Raw genomic sequence first — 13,749 nt, forward strand, 5'->3', positions numbered from 1 at the left:
AGGCACTATATATATATATATATATATATATATATATATATATATACTGAAAAATGTAATATATATATATATATATTAATATATATATATATATATATATATATATATATATATATATATATATATATATATATATAAATACTGTAAAATGTAAAAACAAATGATATTATCCAAAACTGTTGGATTTTCATAGCAAATGTTAAAAAAAAAAAAAAGTGTCATTATTGAACAGTTTAAAGTGTATACACTTACTGTAATGTGATCATTAGACCTTCCACAGGTGGTTTGGTCTCACGGAAGAATGTGCTTTGGCACTCCAGCTTGCTGCTCATGGGACCCAGCAATTCATCTAAACTAAAAAAAAAAAGGGGTCATAATAATTTCTCCTCTTGGCCATGGAGAACATTATACGTATATGACCCAAAACTGGCCCCTTTGCTGCCTATTAGTGATGATAAGGTGGTCCCAGAATCTCCGTCTTCTCTGCTGCGCCTCTTGCATTACTGCGGCAGTCACAGTGGCAATTGCCAGAAACAAGGAGGCAGCAGCCATGGCGGTGAGCTATGCAGTATGCACACACTACAGGCCGGAAGAATTAGGAAGTAAAAATGCTATCTATGACATCAAACTTGTGTTTTTTTCCTATTGGCCAAACCAACCCCCCCCCCCCCCCCTGCTCCAATTTACTGTATTTGGCACGGTGCAGTTTGAAAAATGAGCCATGTCCATTTTCTGTGCATTTGCATGCACTGTGATGCTGCCCAATAGACTAATGAAAATGCATGGAAATGTGCTACAACGGTCTTTATCCACTTTACCACTGGAGGATTTTGCTGTCTTACGTCTGGGCCACTTTTTGCGATTCGGCACTGTGCGACTTTAACTGACAATTGCGCAGTCATGCAATGCCGTACCCAAACAAAATTTACGTTCTTTTTCCCTACAAATAGAGCTTCCTTTTGGAGATATTTGATCACCTGTGCGACTTTTACTTTTTGCGCTATAAACAAAAAAAGAGCGACAATTTTGAAAAAATAACAATATTTTTCACATTTTTTTATATGAAATCCCCCCCCCCCCCCAAAAAATGTAAAAATCAAAATTTTTTTATCATTTTAGGCCAATTTGTTTTCTGCTACATATTTTTGGTAAAAAAATCACAATAAGCGTATTTTGATTGGTTTGCGTAAAAGGTATTGCGTTTACTAACTAAAGGAAAGATTTCTGTCGTTTTTGGTGTTTTTTTTTAACGAGTAATGGCGGCGATCTGCGATTTTTTTATGTGGGACTGCGACATTGCGGCGGACAGATCGGACCCTTGACTGACATTTTTGACACTTTTGGGGGTACCAGTGACATTACCACAGTAATCAGAGCTATAAATATGCACTGTTATTGTAAAAATGACACTGGCAGGGAAGGGGTTAATTTTATTGGAGCGGTCTACGTCGCCAGACGTTATCGAGCCACTTTGCCGCAGTAGAGCTCTAGTGAGCAGTGCGGAAGTGGTTAAAAAGACACCTACTAAAAATGCTCTTAAGCAAACACAGATAGGTGTAAACCTATCCTAAATCTTTTATGATGCTGGGTTATATATATTTTCATGTACAGGCTGTCATAAAGCTATCTACTGAATACAGCAAGTACAGTATGTGTAATGCAGGGCATTTATCTTCTTTGGGAGGTCGAGCAAAACTCTGCAGCACAAGTACACATTATTTTTCTCATAGATCACAATTACTGCTAGTCCATCAGTGTCTTTGGGGCATTTATATAAATAATTCTTTACCATCTAAACTATGAGTGAAATGCATTTATATCTGTTTATTGGGATTGATGGGTACTATACCGAACAAATGGCTGCTTCAGCGCAATATAAAGTAGTAAGTTTGATCCACTTTTTTCTTGTTTTCAAGGCCAGTTGAAGAATGCATGGCTATGTAGTACAAGTGTATGATAAAGAATTATCATCGCATACTAACACATCATGTAAAATTTACCTTAAAATTAAGCCCTCCAGGGGGGGCGCTATCACTGCTGATGGGGCTTCCATCTTCTACCAGTCTTCCTTTGGGGTTTGCGGGCTCCGTTCCTTTGACTGGACTAGCTGCAATGACGTCACCCCCGGCGGATGCGTGCAGAAGCTGCTGTTCATGGTACAGGGCTTTGAAGGAACGGCATGGTTCCCGTTTAGGGGATATTTACTGTGCCTATAGGTAAGCCTTAAAGCCCGTACCTATACGTAAAAATCATTCATGGGAGTTTACTCCCACTTTAATGCTGGTTTCGATTTGATCTGTCATTCAAAAGAAGTGCTAAATGGGACATTCTACCATTGGTAAATTGCAAAATCAACACATGTTTTGTAATAACAAACACCGTATTACCAGGGTATCTGACTTTTGACCCACCCCTGGGAAGACGTCACCGATGACAACCCATGTCGGGATTGGCTGTTACTGAAGACATCCCGCTTGCTTAACTGTTACTCATTGTGTTCCTTTCTCAAGAGCTGACAGTCTGTTGGTTTTTGACTTGTTTGTGCCTGTTTACAACTTATTGAAGGTACTTCTTACATACTCTAAATAAAAGACTTAAATGTTAGCAGGCTTCACTATGCTTGTTCATTTTTTTTATTCCCGATCCATTTGGAGCTGCTGCCGAGCAGCCACTTGCTATCTCAGATGCTGGGTTATTTTGTGGTTTTATGACCATTATAATTTATGGTCCACGCTATCTGGCAAGAGGCGTATGCTAAGTGTTGGTGTTTGGTGGTGAATTTCATAAATCAACGCATCTTATACCGCTTTTTAACCACGTTGACCGTACTGTGGCAAAGTGGTTCGTTATCGTCTCCCGCTGTTTTCATTTACAGCGGGAGTCGGGCCAGGGGAGGAGCGGCGGCGTTCGCCGCTGCTCTTCCCCGATCATCGGGGAATCTTGTTTGGAGATCCGCCCGCCTATGTAAACAGAGCGGGCGGATCTCCTAAGTGACAGGGAGTGACAGATTGCAGTGTTCAGCATAGCTGAACATGCGATCTGTCCTTGACTCACTCAGTCACCTCCCCCACACATGTTAGTAAGCACCAGGCATACATTAACCCCTCCCTCTCCAATAAAATTAACCCCTTCCCTGCCAGTGTCATTTTTACAGTAACAGTGCATATATATAGCACTGATTACTGCAGTAATGTCACTGGTAACCCCAAAAGTGTCAAAAATGTCAGTCAAGGGTCCGATCTGTCCGCCGCAATGTCGCAGTCCCGCAAAAAAAATCGCAGATCGCCGCCATTACTCGTTAAAAAAAAAAAACACCAAAAATGACAGAAATCTTTCCCTTAATTAGTAAATGCAATAACTTTTGCGCAAACCAATCAAAATACACTTATTGTGATTTTTTTTTACCAAACATAGGTAGCAGAAAACAATTTGGCCAAAAATGTAAAAAAAATTTTGATTTTTACATTTTTTGTTGGGGGAATTTCATATAAAAAAAATGTTCAAAATATTGTTATTTTTTTCAAAATAAACACTCTTTTTTGTTTATAGCGCAAAAAGTAAAAATCGCACAGGTGATCAAATACCACCAAAAGAAAGCTCTGTTTGTGGGAAAAAAAGGACGTAAATTTTGTTTGGGTACGGCGTCGCACGACCGCACAATTGTCAGTTAAAGTCGCACAGCGCTGAATCGCAAAAAGTGGCCTGGACGTAAGACAGCAAAATCCTCCGGTGGTAAAGTGGTTAAACTTTATGGACACTTGTTTATTATGAAAAATAAATTTTTCATTGAAAGGACTTTTTATGTTCACCTAACACTGGATTTTGCACCTATTTTATTATATCAAGTTGATATGATTTATTTATTTTTTTCCAGTTTTTTAATAATATATTTTGCAGCTGAGAGTGTTGACCTTCAGGTGTCATGGGCTGAGAAGCTGAACCAGCTACTGATAATAACTCCTGTGACTCAGAAGAGAAGTATGGATAAAAAACTTTGGCGATACTTCTCTCTGAATACCTTTTCTACCAGGGTACATATTTTCAAATGGCACATTGGTTATATACCCAGTGCCATTTTTAAATTGTAATGGCTAAGAGCACTGAGACAGTGAACTGAGCCGAACTGAAAGGCTTGGTACCTTGTAATCTCTGTGACTGGTCATAATAGAAATCACATGATATTGTTTAGATGGTTGATCCTTTCCTTAATTTTTTAATGCAGAATGCTGATCCTTTAATTCAGTTTCACTCACACTTGGATAGTTTTTTTTACCCTTTCACCTTGTTTCCTCTCCTTCATATCTGACTTGTATAAAAACCCTTCACCTCCCTTATCCTGCACATCTGCACATTAACCTTTCATCTCAATTCTGTGACTGTTTGTGACCTGTATATTAACGCCTTCATTTCCTTCTCTGTGTGTACGACCTGTACAATAATGTATTTAGTATATAATTACCAAGCTCCATGTTTTAACATCCTCAATACCTGCATGTTTCTTCACTTCTAAAAAATTGTGGCAAAAAATGAAATCATCTTGGGGTATCTTACATAGTAGTTGAGGTTGAATAAAGACAATAGTCCATCCAGTTCAACCTGTGTAGGCGCATGTGGCCGTAATCATCTCTCATACCCCTTAATGTTCTGATCCTTGAGATGTATGTCCAAGAGTCTTTTGAAAGTAGCCATACTTCCCACAGAAACCACCTCTTGTGGTAGAGAATTCCACACTCTTGTAGCCCTAACAGTAAAGAACCCCCCTGCGTTGCCTGAGGTCAAAACACTTCTCCTCTAATCGCATTATATGTCCTAGAGTCCTCATGCAATGCTTGCAACTGAATAGCTTTTTTTCTATGCTGAGATCACCATTGAGGTATTTATAAATTGCTATCATGTCTCCTCCCAGGCGTCTCTTTTCCAGGGAGAATAAATTTAGCGATTGTAGATGCTCTTCATAATTAAGGTCCTCCCATCCTATAATTAGTTTAGTTGCCCTTCTCTGGACTCTCTCCAGCTTCTTTCCAAAAAAGTTAATTTCAGGGTTTTTATACTGATCTGGCATTTCTATTTGCTGTTTTATAATCGAAAGTAAGAAATACTGTTTTTTTTTTCTTTTTTTTCAAAAGTTCAACCTGTGTAGGCGCAAGTGGTCGTAATCATCTCTCATACTCCTTAATGTTCTGATCCTTGAGATGTATGTCCAAGAGTCTTTTGAAAGTAGCCATACTTCCCGCAGAAACCACCTCTTGTGGTAGAGAATTCCACACTCTTGTAGCCCTAACAGTAAAGAACCCCCCTGCGTTGCCTGAGGTCAAAACACTTCTCCTCTAATCGCATTATATGTCCTAGAGTCCTCATGCAATGCTTGCAACTGAATAGCTTTTTTTCTATGCTGAGATCACCATTGAGGTATTTATAAATTGCTATCATGTCTCCTCCCAGGCGTCTCTTTTCCAGGGAGAATAAATTTAGCGATTGTAGATGCTCTTCATAATTAAGGTCCTCCCATCCTATAATTAGTTTAGTTGCCCTTCTCTGGACTCTCTCCAGCTTCTTTCCAAAAAAGTTAATTTCAGGGTTTTTATACTGATCTGGCATTTCTATTTGCTGTTTTATAATCGAAAGTAAGAAATACTGGTTTTTTTTTTCTTTTTTTTTCAAAATGTTTGGTCTTTTTTGCATTTTATAGAAAATATTTAAAAGTGCTTATTAAATATCACCAAAAGAATGCTATGTCCCAATAATAGTAAAAAAGTAATTTATGTACAGTGTTGCATGGGGGAATAATTGCTAGCCAAACTCTTATAGCACAGAAAACTGTAACTGGCCTTGTACACAAGTGTGTAAAGCTATTTTAATGGAACTGCAGGCAGAATATATATGGAATAAAATACCAAACTGCACACATTTTGGAATAATTTATCATGGTCCTTTATTATTGCTTTAAAATAAAGAAATGTGTTTATTCGATAAACCATAGCTCAAGAAATATACGGACCAAAATATGACTTGATTATCCAAAACACATATAGCCACTACAGCTTAAACTAATGAAATGTAACCAACAAAAACTAAACTTAATTGTCACCTTTATTAGAGAGGGGATGCAAACCATATAATATGAGCCCTGACACAGTGTGTGTGTGGAGAAGAGAGAGGGGGTTGCTTTTGTAGCTGATGTTTTTCTGTTACCGACAACCGATACACATAATTTGTTATTGATAGCCCAGCTTAAAGACACACTGGTGACCTGGTCCATAAAAAGAAGACAGTTGGATTCAGGTAAGAAAGCAACTTTTACAAGTGCCCACTGAACCAAGATCCCTGGTCTTGGCATTATTCCATGGGTGAGTGGAGGGTTGGGGCACCTCAACTTTGCTTTTCCCCTCCACCTTTCATTCTCAGTTGTAGCAGTCAGAATGCCAACTGGCAGTTGAAAAAGCCTTCAAGTGTATTTTATGCATAATTCACATGGTGTTGAAAATAATAGCATTAAATTGTTTCTCACAAGGTATTTGTGTAAGTGTCATTGACGAATTGGATTAATAAATTTTCCCAAATAGCACTTGAAAGAAGGCACATGGCAATTGCTATTCAGAACACCTCTCTACCTTCTGTATAGATCGATGTTGATGGAACACAGGATTATTAGACATCTGAGTCCGAGGCAATTGTTAAATGACTTTACCTGAAAGCAATTTTCACATTTTACATGCTCATTGTGCCTTATTGCCATGATTGTATTTTTATATTTTCCCCATTAGTGGCAATCTCTTACAAGACAACTCAGCCAGCATCCTTGCTTAGTGACTGTCGAGATCAATTCAAATGATCACAATCAATTACAGAACAAGCCATCTTGGGAGTGTTTGGCTTTCCATCTGTCTAAATGAAAGCACTACTTGTGTTAGCAATGGCTTTTTTTCTAGTGTATTGTGCAAAGGCTCAATCACAAAATCTGATGTTACCACTGAATTACCTTTAAATATTCACTGGAGGATTTAGAGTAGACACACTGGAAAACACATAGAAAGTACGTGATTGCCTGTTTTTAAAATATTTAACAAGTCAGAAGAGGAAAATAGGAGGAATAATGCCTCATATTAAACGAAAGCATGGTAACCCTGTCCACACACACTCAAAAGGACATAACCAAGATAGCAAGGATAACTTGCCACAAATTGGTGGCAGTGTTGAATTGTAAGTCTTTTAACTTGCTGCACATTTTCATTGGCAAGTTGTACACTTGCAGAGAACTTAAGCATCAGTTCTAGTTGACATTTTTCCAATTTGTAGCAGGTCTTGCTTGTCAAGTCTCTAGCAAGATCAAAGTTGCAGTGGTGAGTCTACAGCAAGAGCTCTGCAAGTCTACAGTATGAAACTTCAGCCACAGTGACCCCTGTGGTGGGATGACTATTGCACAACATAACTGAACTAGAATTTGCAGCAGACTTGCAGAATGTTTGCAAAATAAGTTGATCTGGAGTCACGCAATGCGGACTTGCTGCAATTGTACAACAAACTTGTGAAGCCTGGCAAGTCTCGAAATAGCTCTGCAAGTAACTAATTATGAATGATAGACTAACCTTCTCTGCCATTTGTAAACGTAAAATGGAACCATGGGCAAAATAAAAATGGCATATATGTTGCAAACTGTCAACAGCATAAACACAACAGCTTTTGTTTCCGAGGCTCACCATGGTATAGTTATATCACCTGTTAATCTGATCATAGGCACTATCTTATTTGCATGTCATGTATGACGAAACGCATCAGAGCCGCTATATTTGCCATCTGTATCTCTCGACTGCTTATATGCTTGATACCCATGGATGTTTGTAAGTGTTCTTGACCCCAAAAACTCCAACTTTAGCAGATTTACACTATGTGTTTGCCATTGAGTTTGTCACCTCATATGGACGCACTCTTGGGGCATTAAGCCAATCTAGTCCAGGAACCCACCGATAACCTTGCATTTATCATCCCCCACAAGTGGATCTTTACACTCCAAGAGGATTATCAAGCCTGGTTGACTCATTTGCTATATAGCACTTAGGTCCATGTTTTCTGGTGAGCGCATACATCATTTATCCTGTTGGTCTCGGGTCTCCTTTCTACTGATCACTTTGGATTTCATTATTATAAGCTTCACATGGTTTATTCCAATAATTTCTGCGATTCATCACTATATGGACTTTTTCACATACAAGAATTTTGTATTTGTTATTCACATTTAAGTGCTGCACTTAAATGTGACCAAAATGGCTGCTTTTTGTCCACTTTCTGTAAGAGGTTGACAGCATTGTTTGTTTTGCAGTGAAATAATATAGCAATGTTGCTAGTGGATTTGGTTCCCAAGACCCTGTTAGTAAGTTTTAGCCTTCATCCCTGAAAAATTGGTATGGGTTGTTTTCGTACCTCAGGCCAGTGGTTTGGGACTTTATGGGCTAGTATAGAGTCAAGTTTGGTCAAAGTAAATTTTATTCAGAAAAATGTATTCAAAGAAATTGAAGGTAACAATACATATGTAGAATAATCACATAAAGTGAGGGTTAGAGACCCATTGGTGATTGGTGAAAAGTAAGAAAAAGAGAGGGTGACATGTGTGATGGGTGACAATTGGTATTCCCCCCTATTATCTTCACGCTTGCATGGCGTGGAGTCTGTAGGGGGAGATATCCTTAGTTCCTACGCGTTTCGGCTTACGCATTGTTCAAGGAATTTTTTATCACCGTATCTGTAAGTATATGGTATATAATTAATTACAATATTGCGCTGCCAATAGAGAACTTTCATTGGTAGCCAATAAAATACATACTTTGAGGGGGGTGGTTGCTGCCATGAAAGACTTTATCCTTGGTCCTTGTTTCTCCACACAGAAATTAAGGGTGGGCACTGGTCCCTGGAGTATAAATTGTGGGTAGATTGATTAATGTATATATGTAAAAAAAGATAGTATGAGATTTACATGTTGAGGTACTTACAACTGATATAGTATTTATTTATTTATTAGTACATACTATATCAGTTGTAAGTACCTCAACATGTAAATCTCATACTATCCTTATATACATATATACATTAATCAATCTACCCACAATTTATACTCCAGAGACCAGTGCCCACCCTTAATTTCTGTGTGGAGAAACAAGGACCAAGTATAAGTCTTTCATGGCAGCAACCATCCCCCTCAAAGTATGTAATTTATTGGCTACCAATGAAAGTTCTCTATTGGCAGCGCAATATTCTAATTAATTATATACCATATACTTACAGATACGGTGATAAAAAATTCCTTGAAAAAGGCGTAAGCCGAAACGCGTAGGAACTAAGGATATCTCCCCCTACAGACTCCACGCCATGCAAGTGTGAAGATAATAGGGGGGAATACCAATTGTCACCCATCACACATGTCACCCTCTCTTTTTCTTACTTTTCACCAATCACCAATGGGTCTCTAACCCTCACTTTATGTGATTATTCTACATATGTATTGTTACCTTCAATTTCTTTGAATACATTTTTCTGAATAAAATTTACTTTGACCAAACTTGACTCTATACTAGCCCATAAAGTCCCAAACCACTGGCCTGAGGTACCAAAACAACCCATACTATTATATAGCAATGTTGTCACCCTGTGATAACGGTAGGCCTGAAGCATATTTTTAAAAGCTGACTGTTGTGAACACTCTTGTCAGTGTTATACTGGTTTTCTCAGCTGCATCAACTGCCACTTATTGCTGGAGGGCCCTTTAAAGGAAGTAGAGTAGTAAGGGATCTACTGGCTAGATCAAGAGGTAATAAAATTGTTAACAAGGAGACTCATAAAAGCAAAAACTGCTCTATTTAAAGTGACAGACTGAACCATTTATGTAATTTTTTTTTTATTTTGTTCATAGTTATTCTTTAAGCATGGTTTTTCATCAGTTAATACAAAACAGAAAGAGCATACTTATATACAAGTAAATGTGGAGGCACTGTAGTGAAAGGGTAAGGCATCAAAAGGATTGTATTTTTTATAAATATGTAAAACTGGAAGGGTTATGTCTCTTCTGTCTCTACTCTGTTTAAAAAAAAAAAATGTAAAAAATGAATAAATAAATAAATAAGTAAATGTCCTAGAAAAGTTTTTCTAAATGAGAATGTGCACAGTCGAGGATAAATCTCAGTTTTGGTAAATCAAAACAGCTTAGCAAACATGACTACCCCAGTGTCTATATATGATTACAAACTATACACAAGAAGAAGTTTTTTACAGTAACACACTTGAATAAGATTATTTACATCATTCTTGCCTTTTTCACAGGTATATCTAAACAGTATTTCAAAAAAAGTCTATGCATTCCCTTTAATAATGTATTCTACTTTGCTTTACATATATTACTTACCTCCTGTCCTTAGTTTCCGAAAGGTTGACATCAGGAAAGTAACAAGTAAAAAGCAAACTAGATTTGAAGGTCAGAACTTGAAAGGATAGGAACTATGTCTTCATCATGCTGCATTAAAAGAAATTGCATTACTTATACCTTGAAATAAATAGTGTGTCTCTTTCCTGCCTATTTGTTCTCTCATCTGTCATCTTTTTTTTCTGCCTTTTTTTCCCAAGGACGCACTTTTCTCAATCTGTGTAATTCAAAGGATCATAAAAAAGTGAGCAGTTCTTCTCAATAGAGAAAAATATTTGATGTGAATTAAAATGACAAGTAGAAGGCCAAAATATAATCAATATAATATGAACTTTTTAAAGGCTACACAATGGCTACCAGAGCATTATAATTACCTTGGCTGTATAGATTTTCTTCTGCAGTCACTTGTCTAAGGCAGACATTTAAGACATGCCATCCTTTGCCTTTCTTTCTAAACATACAATGGTTATTACACATGTTTAAAGGGAATGTATCACTTATTTATTTTTGTTATACATGCAAATAAGATCTTGGTGTTAATCGAGTTTGGGAATTGTAAAACAAATAAACATACATACATACTTACCTGATGTGTCATTGATCTGATGCTGCAGCTGTCCACCGCAATCTCTAAGCCCAATCCTGTAACCACTGATCCCTCAGTTGTTGGGTCTGCTCTGAGCACAGAGCAGTGACTGTCAGTCACCGCTCTCTGCTCTGCCCCTCCAGCACTCACTTGAGCATTGGAAAGGAGAGGAGGTGGGACAGTGACACGCTGGGAGGCTGAGTCAGCTGCCTGTAAGCCATCTGGGCAGTGGCGGCCCGCCCATAGAGGGCGCAGGGGCGCCGCCCCCCGCCAAACACAAGCAGAAAAAAAAAGATTAAATAAAAAAAAAGTCAATTTTTCGCCCACTAGGGGCGCCGGACTTAGTGCTGGGTATAGGGGGTGGGGTTTTTGACCCCACCCTCGCCTGGCAGAGGTGCCGATTGGCGCTCTTCTGGGGGGTGTCGGGGCGCAGAGCAATGCGCCCCGACACACCCCACTTTAATGATGTCCAGGCTGTGATTGGCCCAGAGTCCAGCCTGGACCAATCACAGGAGGACATTGGACCTGGTGACGTGACGCCTGGGGGGCGGTGCACCGCGCCGGCGTCACGATCACCTTCCGTTCCCGCCCGCGGCCCGACACAGAGAGAGAGAGGACTCGGAGCGGCGATCGACTCGCAAGCAAGAGCAGAGTGACCGGCGTGGAGGAGCTGACAGTCGGACGGATCGGACATCGGAGCGCGAGGAGGAGTGAGTGAGCCGTAGCCGCCCGCGGCCAGGATGGTAGGAGATGCCCTGAATCCTGGCTCACCCCACCACAGACCGGCAGTCGACTTCAGGCAGTCCGCAGGCCCAGCCGCGCAGCCAGGGAGGGTGAGTAGACACAGTCCCAGGCTCCCAGCAGTGTGTGACAGACAGTCAGGGACCAGCAGCAGCCCAGCTAACGGTAAGTGAAGATATTAGACAATATGGGGGCGGCGCACTGTGTGTGGTTTTTGTGAAGCTGCATGCCTGTACATTGAGCTGTGACATCATGCCTGTACATTGACCTGTGCCATCATGCCTGTACATTGACCTGTGCCATCATGCCTGTACATTGAGCTGTGCCATCATGCCTGTACATTGACCTGTGCCATCATGCCTGTACATTGACCTGTGCCATGCCTGTACCATGACTTCAAAGTCACGCAATTTTTTTACCGCGTTTTTTGCCGCGAAGCAATACCTATTACATTTTTCTTTTTGCGCCCCCCCCCCCCCCCCCAAATTTTTGAGCACCAGCCGCCACTGCATCTGGGTGGATCCTGACATTATTGTTGATATCCCTCCAGAGTCTGGAGTGGCTCTGTGATGTTAGCTGACAGCTTTAGCCCGCTGTCCTCTGATTCTGGGTCACAGGAGAGTGGATAAGTGCACTCCGATCACCCACAAGAGAAGTATGGCGAAAAGAGCTTTGACCATACTTCTCTTTTTTTTTTTTTGCTAATTCTTTTTATTGTTTTAGATAGAAATGTGTTCAGTATTGAGTTGCACCAATGAAGCACTTATACAGCCCCAGACTATGAACTCCCACCACCAGGTTTGACTGTAGGCAAGACACACTTGTCTTTGCACTCCTTACCTGGTTGACACCACACACACTTGACACCGTCTGAACTAAATAGGTTTTTCTTGGTCTCATCAGACCACAGGATATGGTTCCAGTAATCCATGTCCTTAGTCTGCTTGTCTTTAGCAAACTGTTTCTTGTGCATCATCTTTAGAAGAGGCTTCCTTCTGGGATGACAGCCATGCAGACCAATTTGATGCAGTTAGCGGCGTATGGTCTGAGCACTGACAGGCTTACCCCCCACCCCTTCAACCTCTGCAGCAATGCTGGCAGCACTTATTCATCAATTTCCCAAAGACAACCTCTGGATATGACGCTGAGCACGTGCACTCAACTTCTTTCGTCGACCATGGCGAGGCCTGTTCTGAGTGGAACATGTCCTGTTAAACCGCTGCATGGTCTTGGCCACCATGCTGCAGCTCAGTTTCAGGGTCTTGGCAATCTTCTTATAGCCTAGGCCATCTTTATGTAGAGCGACAATTCTTTTTTTCAGATTCTCAGAGAGTTCTTTGCCATGAGGTGCCATTTTGAACTTCCAGTTACCAGTATGAGAGAGTGAAAGCAATAATACCAAATTTACCACACCTGCTCCTCATTCACACTTGAGACCTTGTAACACTAACGAGTCACTTGACACCAGGGAGGGAAAATGGCTAGTTGGGCCCAATTTGGACATTTTCCCTTAGGGGTGTACCCACTTTTGTTGCCAGCAGTTTAGACATTATTGGCTGTGTGTTGAGTTATTTTGAGGGGACAGCAAATTGACACTCTTATACAAGCTGTACACTCCCTACATAACATTGTAGCAAAGTGTCATTTCTACAGGTGTTGTCACATGAAAAGTATAATAAAATATTTACAAAAATGTTAAGGGTGTACTCACTTTTTTGGGATACTGTATAAGGTCAGGCACTGATGTTGGACTAAAAGGCCTTGCTCACAGTCTCCACTCTAATTCATCCCAAAAGTGTTCTATCAGGTTGAGGTCAGGAGTCTGTGCAGGCCAGTCAAATTCCTCCACCCCAAACTCGCTGATCCATGTCTTTATGGAACTTGCTTTGTGTACTGGTCCAAATCATTTGGTGGAGGGAGGGTTATGGTGTGGGGTTGTTTTTCAGGGGTTAGGCTTGGCCCCTTAGTTCAAGTGAAGGGAACTTATACGGCATCCGCATACCAAGACATTTTA

The sequence above is a fragment of the Pelophylax lessonae genome, assembly GCF_965119305.1.
Source record: "Pelophylax lessonae genome assembly, chromosome: 1".
Lineage (NCBI taxonomy): Eukaryota > Metazoa > Chordata > Amphibia > Anura > Ranidae > Pelophylax > Pelophylax lessonae.